The following is a 10,745-nucleotide window of genomic DNA, read 5'->3' as shown; positions in this document are numbered from 1 at the left end:
TTAAGCTGCAATTATAAATTTGGTAATTAATAAGATGGAATCAATTGATTATATTTAATGTTTAGCAACATCCCTCTCTCCTACTATAGATGATTAGGGAGCAACAAGATGGCTGAACATCTGAATTGCTTATTTTTTCTTTCTTCAGAGTTCCCAAAGGTATATATTAAAACACAGAAATGACAATTTTAGAACCATAAACACATACAGAACCCAAGATAAGTCCTGTGAAAGGAATTAATGTCAGTGTAACCAGAGTTGTAATGTTAAATATTTCTGCGATATGAGAGGCAGCATAATGTTATGGTGAGGAACACAGACTCAGAGCAAGACTGCCTGAGACAAAGCTGGGCTCCACTCACCATCTGCATGCCTGTAGGCAAGTTGGTGCCTCTCTATCAATGTGGAACATTACCATAATATACTTACTATTAATATACTACTGACTTAAAGCATTAACGTAACTTCCCAAGGGACCTATTTTATTAATAAGAGCCCAGTTTAAACCCAAGGAAAATTGAGTTCAAATAATAAAGGATGGTTAACTATTTCAAAGTGTGCAAATAATTTTTAATTTTATGATATTAATATGAGTCTGGAGTAATTTATCTATTTGAATCTCTTATTTCTATTCTTCAAAATTCATCTCTTCTGTCTCTTCTCTCTTTTAGCTGTAATTTGACACAGACAGGACAAAAAGAAAATGCATACTCCTAGAACATTTCCTAGAAACAGTGTAAGTCCTGTGAACATCATACAATAACTTTTTAAATTGGAAGATTAAGAAAAATACCTCAACCACAAAAACCAAAGGCTAGTCCTATTCTGTTTTTATTTCCTTCCTAGAGTAAAAATCAGAAATATTAGGATTATATACAAAATATATGTAAAATGAAAAACCAAATGCATCCTTTCTCTCATTTTCCTCTACCCTTTTTTTATTTCTCTTACACATAATACCTCTATTAAACTAAAAAGATGTTTTGTCAGCTTTTATTTTTCACCAAGCACTCTCAGTTAGCACGTGACACAACAAAAAGCATTGTCAGATGATATTAAAGATAGGCAACATTCTAAATGGACACAAATTGAACGATTTAATTATCTGCCACCAGTATTATCAGTGTACCTCTGTTGTGCTTCTCCATTTTATAGGAAACAGCTGCCTAGCCAGTTATTCCTACCTATTTGTGGAAACTCAAGACCTAGTTTCATTAACAGCATAGTTACTGGACCACAGAAATAGATCCTTTTTCTAGTTTATGAGGTAAACCCTAAAAAAGCTTATTCAATTAATCATGGAGGGATTTAAGTAAAATCAGTGTAGTTTAGAAAATGATTTAATGTTAAAGGGTATAGGGCAGGGACTCAGGTTAGTTTTAACTAAGTGTACTTATCTATTTGCCTTCTCTTATAGAAATGAGAGAAACAAAGATAAATAGATGTATTTATCTATTTATAAATAGATGTATTTGTAAAAATCTGTGGCTCAAGGAAGGAAGTTGATTGATTGTGCTAGGGAAATGAAACAGTTTTTACATAGAGTAAGAATTGCACTTATATGTGTGGGTGTATACATACACACATGTGTAAAATCACAACACTATATAATTACAACTTCACTGTGGGAGCTAGCTGTAAGAACTATGGGGTCTTTGAAACCCCTTAGATCGGCATTGAGATAAACAATATTCTGAAGAAGAAACAATTAGAAAATACTGTTTGATCTTACACTGTAGAAGAATTACGGTGTTGGGGTGGGAGAAACTATACCTGATTTCAAAGTTTTTACATCGATTGACATACGTATATCCTCAAGGCTCCCACACACAGTTATTTTATAAATCTCTTTTGGTCTTAATATTTCTGTTCTGAGAGATAAGTGAGCATGAGGGAGGAAGAGAGAAACTTCAAATACCTTAGTTCTACTGTCACCTTTAGTAACCTTTCTATTTTGTTACTCAAAGCCTTTTGCATTTAGCAAGAGGTCACTTACAGAGGTAGAAAAACACTTATTTTCTCTGAGACTCAATTAATTGTTTTGCTCAGTGATGAGGTTTGATTAGATCTTCTCTTAGTCCCTTTTATCTCTAAATTTTATGATTAAAATGCAGAATAGAAAATTACCACAGATTCAGAATGTCTTAGAGGCACACTTGCAGATATCAATACTAAAACTTAACCTGGAGAGAATAAAAAGGGAGAGAAAGACTGAAATCTGTGTGCATGGAAGTCTTGGGGGTGTGAATGAAAAAGTCATTGCAGTTGAATTCTCCTTTTCTTATATTCAAACTAGCAAGACATAAGTATATTTCAAGAGATTTCAAAACTGACTGGAACTTAAATAATATCCATATGGACTCATTCATGTTATGAGTGAGAAACCTATAACTGAGGGAGGATAAATGGATTAAAACATGGTCTTATCACTAACCTTTTCATTAATTCATGTTTCATTCATTTAAATAAACATTTACTAAACACTTTTGCATGGAACACTATGTTAAGCACTAGAGAACAATACAAATACATCATTGTCCCTGCCCTCAAGAGTACTTTATGTTCTTGGAAGAAAAAAGGCAAATTTCCCACAGCAAGTGTCTCATAATTAAAGAGAAAGTTGTCCATAATTAAAATTGTTCTTTGATTTAAAAAAATCCATTAACATGAGAGATCATTGTAAGCACACCAATTTTATTTTTTTTAATTTTTTTAAATTTATTTTTATTTTTTTCTTTTATTTTTTATTTATTTATTTATTTATTTATTAAATCAGTCATCAATTTTATACACATCAGTGTATACATGTCAATCCCAATCGCCCAATTCAGCACACCACCATCCCCACCCCACCGCGGTTTTCCCCCCTTGATGTCCATACGTTTGTTCTCTACATCTGCATCTCAAATTCTGCCTTGCAAAACCGGTTCATCTGTACCATTTTTCTAGGTTCCACATACATGCGTTAATATATGATATTTGTTTTTCTCTTTCTGACTTACTTCACTCTGTATGACAGTCTCTAGATCCATCCACATCTCAACAAATGACTCAATTTCGTTCCTTTTTATGGCTGAGTAATGTTCCATTGTATATAAGTACCACAACTTCTTTATCCATTCATCTGTCGATGGGCATTTAGGTTGCTTCCATGACCTGGCTATTGTAAATAGTGCTGCAATGAACATTGGGGTGCATGTGTCTTTTTGAATTACGGTTTTCTCTGGGTATGTGCCCAGTAGTGGGATTGCTGGATCATATGGTAATTATATTTTTAGTTTTTTAAGGAACCTCCATATTGTTCTCCATAGTGGCTGTATCAATTTACATACCCACCAACAGTGCAAGAGGGTTCCCTTTTCTCCACATCCTCTCCAGCATTTGCTGTTTGTAGATTTTCTGATGATGCCCATTCTAACTGGTGTGAGGTGATACCTCATTGTAGTTTTGATTTGCATTTCTCTAATAATTAGTGATGTTGAGCAGCTTTTCATGTGCTTCTTGGCCATCTGTATGTCTTCTTTGGAGAAATGTCTATTTAGGTCTTCTGCCCATTTTTGGATTGGGTTGTTTGTTTCTTTAATATTGAGTTGAATGAGCTATTTATATATTTTGGAGATTAATCCTTTGTCCGTTGATTCATTTGCAAATATTTTCTCCCATTCTGAGGGTTGTCTTTTCGTCTTGTTTGTGGTTTCCTTTGCTGTGCAAAAGCTTTGAAGTTTCATTAGGTCCCATTTGTTTATATTTCCATTACTCTAGGAGGTGGATCAAAAAAGATCTTGCTGTGATTTATGTCAAAGAGTGTTCTTCCTATGTTTTCCTCTAAGAGTTTTATAGTGTCCGGTCTTACATTTAGGTCTCGAATCCATTTTGAGTTTATTTTTGTGTATGGTGCTAGGGAGTATTCTAATTTCATTCTTTTACATGCAGCTGTCCAGTTTTCCCAGCACCACTTATTGAAGAGACTGTCTTTTCTCCATTGTATATCTTTGCCTGCTTTGTCATAGATTATTTGACCATAGGTGCGTGGGTTTATCTCTGGGCTTTCTATCTTGTTCCATTGATCTATGTTTCTGTTTTTGTGGCAGTACCATATTGTCTTGATTACTGTAGCTTTGTAGTATAGTCTGAAGTCAGGGAGTCTGATTCCTCCAGCTGTGTTTTTTTCCCTCAAGACTGCTTTGGCTATTCGGGGTCTTTTGTGTCTCCATACAAATTTTAAGATGATTTGTTCTAGTTCCGTAAAAAATGCCATTGGTAATTTGATAGGGATTACATTGAATCTGTAGATTGCTTTGGGTAGTATAGTCATTTTCACAATACTGATTCTTCCAATCCAAGAACATGGTATATCTCTCCATCTGTTGGTATCATCTTTAATTTCTTTCATCAGTGTCTTATAGTTTTCTGCATACAGGTCTTTTGTCTCCCTAGGTAGGTTTATCCCTAGATATTTTATTCTTTTTGTTGCAATGGTAAATGGGAGTGTTTCCATAATTTCTCTTTCAGATTTTTCATCATTAGTGTATAGGAATGCAGGAGATTCCTGTGCATTAATATTGTATCCTGCAACTTTACCAACTTCATTGATTAGCTCTAGTAGTTTTCTGGTAGCATTTTTAGGATTCTCTATGTATAGTATCATGTCATCTGCAAACAGTGACAGTTTTACTTCTTCTTTTCCAATTTGGATTCCTTTTATTTCTTTTTCTTCTCTGATTGCCGTGGCTGGGACTTCCAAAACTATGTTGAATATTAGTGGTGAGAGTGGACATCCTTGTCTCGTTCCTGATCGTAGAGGAAATGCTCTCAGTTTTTCACCGTTGAGAATGGCGTTTGCTGTGGGTTTGTTGTATATGGCCTTTATTATGTTGAGGTAGATTCCCTCTATGCCCACTTTCTGGAGAGTTTTTCTCATAAATGGGTGTTGAATTTTGTCGAAAGCTTTTTCTGCATCTATTGAGATGATCATATGGTTTTTATTCTTCAATTTGTTAATATGGTGTATCACATTGATTGATTTGCGTATATTGTAGAATCCTTGCATCCCTGGGATAAATCCCACTTGATCGTGGTGTATGATCCTTTTAATGTGTTGTTGGATTCTGTTTGCTAGTATTTTGCTCAGGATTTTTGCATCTATATTCATCAGTGATATTGGTCTGTAATTTTCTTTTTTTGTAGTATCTTTGTCTGGTTTTGGTATCAGGGTGATGGTGGCCTCATAGAATGAGTTTGGGAGTGTTCCTTCCTCTGCAATTTTTTGGAAGGGTTTGAGAAGGATGGGTGTTTGTTGTAAGATTTTTAATCACAGTTTCAATTTCATTACTTGTGATTGGTCTGTTCATATTTTCTGTTTCTTCCTGGTTCAGTCTTGGAAGGTTTTACCTTCTAAGAATTTGTCCATTTCTTCCAGGTTGTCCATTTTATTGGCATAGAGTTGCTTGTAGTAGTCTCTTAGGATGCTTTGTATTTCTGTGGTGTCTGTTGTAACTTCTCCTTTTTCATTTCTAATTTTATTGATTTGACTCCTCTCCCTCTTTTTCATGAGTCTGGCTAATGGCTTTTCAATTTTGTTTATCTTCTCAAAGAACCAGCTTTTAGTTTTATTGATCTTTGCTATTGTTTTCTTTGTTTCTATTTCATTTATTTCTGCTCTGATCTTTATGATTTCTTTCCTTCTGCTAACTTTGGGTTTTGTTTGTTCTTCTTTCTCTAGTTCCTTTAGCTGTAAGTTTAGATTGTTTACTTCAGACTTTTCTTGTTTCTTTAGGTAGGCTTGTATAGCTAGCTATAAACGTCCCTCTTAGAACTGCTTTTGCTGCATCCCGTAGGTTTTGGATCGTCGTGTTTTCATTGTCATTTGTCTCTAGATATTTTTTGATTTCCTCTTTGGTTTCTTCAGTGATCTCTTGGTTATTTAGTAACGTATTGTTTAGCCTCCGTGTGTTTGTGCTTTTCACGTTTTTTTCCGTGTAATTCATTTCTAATCTCATAGCGTTGTGGTCAGAAAAGATGCTTGATATGATTTCAGTTTTCTTAAATTTACTGAGGCTTGATTTGTGACCCAAGGTGTGATCTATCCCGGAGAATGTTCCGTGCGCACTGGAGAAGAAAGTGTAATCTGCTGTTTTTGGATGGAATGTCCTATAAATACCAATTAAATCTATCTGGTCTATTGTGTCATTTAAAGCTTCTGTTTCCTTATTTATTTTCTTTTTGGATGATTTGTCCATTGGTGTAAGTGAGGTGTTAAAGTCCCCCACTATTATTGTGTTACTGTCGATTTCCTCTTTTATATCTGTTAGCAATTGCCTTATGTATTGAGGTGCTCCTATGTTGGGTGCATATATATTTATAATTGTTATATCTTCTTGGATTGATCCCCTGATCATTATGTAGTGTCCTTCCTTGTCTCTTGTAACATTCTTTATTTTAAAGTCTATTTTATCTGATATGAGTATAGCTACTCCAGCTTTCTTTTGATTTCCATTTGCATGGAATATCTTTTTCCATCCCCTCACTTTCAGTCTGTATGTGTCCCTAGGTCTGAAGTGGGTCTCTTGTAGACAGCACATATATGGGTCTTGTTTTTCTATCCATTCAGCAAGCCTGTGTCTTTTGGTTGGAGCATTTAATCTATTCACGTTTAAGGTAATTATCGATATGTATGTTCCTATGACCATTTTCTTAATTGTTTTGGGTTTGTTTTTGTAGGTCCTTTCCTTCCCTTTTTTCCCCCAATTAGACAAGTTCCTTTAGCATTTGTTGTAGAGCTGGTTTGGTGAATTCTCTTAGCTTTTGCTTGTCTGTAAAGCTTTTGATTTCTTCATCAAATCTAAATGAGATCCTTGCCAGGTAGAGTAATCTTGGTTGTAGGTTCTTCCCTTTCATCACATTAAGTATATCATGTCACTGCCTTCTGGCTTGTAGAGTTTCTGCTGAGAAATCAGCTGTTAACCTTATGGGAGTTCCCTTGTATGTTATTTGTTGTTTTTCCCTTGCTGCTTTCAATAATTTTTCTTTGTCTTTAATTTTTGCCAATTTGATTACTGTGTGTCTCGGCGTGTTTCTCCTTGGGTTTATCCTGTATGGGACTCTCTGCACTTCCTGGACCTGGGTGGCTATTTTCTTTCCTATGTTAGGGAAGTTTTCGACTATAATCTCTTCAAATATTTTCTCGGGTCCTTTCTCTCTTCTCCTTCTGGGACCCCTATAATGCGAATGATGTTGCATTTATTGTTGTCCCAGAGGTCTCTTAGGCTGTCTTCATTACTTTTCATTCTTTTTTCTTTATTCTGTTCCGCAGCAGTGAATTCCACCATTCTGTCTTCCAGGTCACTTATCCGTTCTTCTGCCTCAGTTATTCTGCTATTGATTCCTTCTAGTGTAGTTTTCATTTCAGTTATTGTATTGTTCATCTCTGTTTGTTTGTTGTTTAATTCTCCTAGGTCTTCGTTAAACATTTCTTGCATCTTCTCGATCTTTGCCTCCATTCTTATTCCGAGGTCCTGGATCATCTTCACTATCATTATTCTGAATTCTTTTTCTGGAAGGTTGCCTATCTCCACTTCATTTAGGTTTTTTTCTGGAGTTTTATTTTGTTCCTTCATCTGGTATATAGCCCTCTGCCTTTTCATCTTGTCTATCTTTCTGTGGATGTGGTTTTTGTTCCACAGGCTGCAGGGTTGTAGTTTATCTTTGCACACCAATTTTAGAAAGCATAAATGTAGTTTAAAATGTTCCAACAAAGAATAGTCCAGCCCCACATAGCTCCCATAGTGAATTCTCCCTAACATTTAAGGAAATAAATACCAATTCTATACAAACTCTTTCAGAAAATAGAAGAAGAGGAAATTAATTTCCAACTCATTTCATGAGGTCACTATTAGTCTAATGTCAAAACTAGACAAATACATTTGAAGAAATAAATGCTATAGACCAATATCTTTTTATGAATTTGCACACAAAAATCCTCAACAAAATATTAGCAAAATCAAATCCAGTAACATTATAAAGGCCAGTATATCATAGCCAAGTTGGACTTACCTCAATAATGTAAGATTGGTTTAACATTCAAAATTTAATCAGTGTAATTTGCCATATTCACAATATAAAGAAGAAAAGTATACGATCATTTCAATATATGCAGAAGTATATTTGACGAAATTCAGCACCAAGTCATTTTTAAAACTTTTAGCCACATACAAAAAGAGAACTTCCACAAACTTCTAAGGACCATTTATAGGAAACCTACAGCTAACCTCATATTTAAATGTGAATATTTGATATTTTCTCCCTAGAATTAGGAATAAAGCAAGGCTGTCTGCCCTCCCTGTTACCATTCAACCTTAATATTGCAGGTCCTAGCTATTGATATAATGAAATGAGTAGCATAAAAGGCATAATGATTGACCAGAAATATGTAAAAAATATTTCTGTTTCCATAAGACGTGATTGTTTACATAGGAAATCCTCAAGGACTCTACAAAACAACCACTGAAAATAATAGGTTAGTTTCGCAAAGTGGCAGGGTACAAGGTTAATATATAAAAACTTTTGTATTTTTGCATTTTTATATAACAAAGGAAAATAATTGGAAAATTAAAGAATCTTCCATTTGTAATAGTGCCAAAATATATAAGAACTAGTAAGTAATTTAACAAAAGATAAGCAAGGCTATATACACTGAAAACTATAGCATATTTTTGATAAAAAGTAAAGAAGACCTAAATAGAGATATTTACTATGTTCATGGATTGGAAGAGTTAACATTGTTAACATGTTAATTTTCTTTAAATTGACCTGTAGAATTAATCCAATCTCGATCAAAATCTTAGAGCTTTTTTGGTAGAAATTAATAAGTTGATTTGAAAATTTATGTGAAAATGCAAACAATTCAGGAGAACCAAAGTAATTTTTAAAAAGAACAAAGAAGACATACATTACATGAGTTTAAGACTTGCTATGAAGCTACAGTAATCAAGACAGCATGGCCCTGGTGAAAGAATAGATCTATCAAATGGTTAATAGAACAGAATAGTGAATCTGGAAAAAAACCTGTACATACATGCTCAATTGATATTTGCCGAAGGTCCCAAAGCAATTCAGTGGGTGAAAGAAAACCTATAACAGTGTTGGAACAACTGGATATCCCTGCAGAAAAAGTAAGCATCAAACCTTAACATACACAATACACAAATGTTAACTTGAAATGCCTCATAATTGTAGTGTTAAAAATATAAAACAGCAGGAAAAATATTTGAAAATTTGGGTTAGCCATTGTTTTCTTAGAACATAAAAGGCATAAACCACAAAGGAAAAAAATGAAAAATTTGACTTCATGAAAATTGACATATAGCTCTTCGAAAGACACCTTAAGAAAACAGAAAGGCAAGCCATATGAATGTGAGGATAGATGTACACAGCAGCAAGTAATTGGAAAGTGATTCACCATAGTGCCAAAAACAATGTAATTTGAATAAATGTATGGTATGAGGAATAATAATTTATAATTCAATAATAAGGACAATTAAGCCAATGATAATGGACATAAATATTTGAACCGACTTCACAAAGGAAAATATTTGGCCAGTAGGCTCATGAGAAGATACTTAGCATAAGGTCGTAAAGGTCATTTATGTAAATCATAAAGAGTTATCGGCGGTGGAGGGGGCGGCGGGCGCCGCGGGAGCTGGGCACGTGGCTGTGGCGCCGGCGGGTGGGTCAGGGCACGCGATGCTGCCGCCGCCACCTCCTCGCCGGCCCGGGCTGAGCTGCTGCTAGAACCGTGAACCGAGTGGCCGCCGGGCGCGCCAGCAGCGTGGGAGAATGGGCTGTGGTGGGAGCCGGGCAGATGCCATTGAGCCTCGCTACTAGGAGAGCTGGACTTGCGGGACGGAGTCCGCATGGCTCACCTACACCGACTCGGATGTGCCGCCCAGCAACGCCGCCCGAGACAGCGGCCCCGAGGCGGGCGGCCTGCAGGCAGGTGTGCGGAAGATGGCGTGTCCTCCAACGGTGTGCCCCGATCGACAGCACCAAGTGGAATATCCAACACAGAGAAGATGAGCTGTGGGACCTAGTGCCCAAATCCCCAGGGCCTCAGCTTAGGCCCCCTGACCCAGAAACAGAATGGCCTCCGGACCACAGAGGCTAAAAGAGACGCTAAGCGGACGTCTGCAAAAGAAGTCACTATTAATGTCACAGACAGCATCCGATAGGTGGACAGAAGTTGAAGAATCACAAAGAACTGCGGCAACTAGCAGAGTGTTCAACCAGTTGAAGGGCAGAGGGACTTCTTTGGTGCCCTTCACATCCTGGACCACATCGCAGAACCTTGAAGACGTGGGTGGCCCTTGCTGTGTGGGAACGCTGCCGAGTGCCTTGGGAGACTGTCTTAGCCTGTTGGGATGTTCTCAGCCTCCTGTTTATCACGTAAATCTATTGGCACAATACTCCCACACGGTAATAAACTGCAAATGTATGTTCAGTTTGCTTCTTGCAACTCCTGCAGTGTGGTCTGCTGGAAAAGTGGCGAGCAAAAGCCACGGGCCAGTTTAGGAAACGGAAAAGTAGAAGGGGTAGGTTCCTGGCTGAAAGAGTCACCGTCGGCCATGGTCCTGCGCACTGTTTCAGGCAAGCTTATTCCTTCATTCTTCCTTTTTGAAATACCACCATCACAAAGCTTACCGTGTTCACTTAAAAGTTGGCTTTCACCCAACTCTAAACTCACATGTATG

The 10,745-nt window shown here is 36.5% G+C and overlaps 1 pseudogene; it reads left to right on the top strand.

Moving 5' to 3' along the window:
- The first annotated feature begins 9,834 nt into the window (after positions 1-9,834).
- Positions 9,835-10,268, top strand: LOC137763600 (brain and acute leukemia cytoplasmic protein pseudogene; annotated as a pseudogene).
- Positions 10,269-10,745: the final 477 nt, after the last annotated feature.

The sequence above is a fragment of the Eschrichtius robustus genome, chromosome 4, assembly GCF_028021215.1.
Source record: "Eschrichtius robustus isolate mEscRob2 chromosome 4, mEscRob2.pri, whole genome shotgun sequence".
NCBI classification, from domain to species: Eukaryota; Metazoa; Chordata; class Mammalia; order Artiodactyla; family Eschrichtiidae; genus Eschrichtius; species Eschrichtius robustus.
This window is presented reverse-complemented; position numbering and strand designations above follow the sequence as displayed.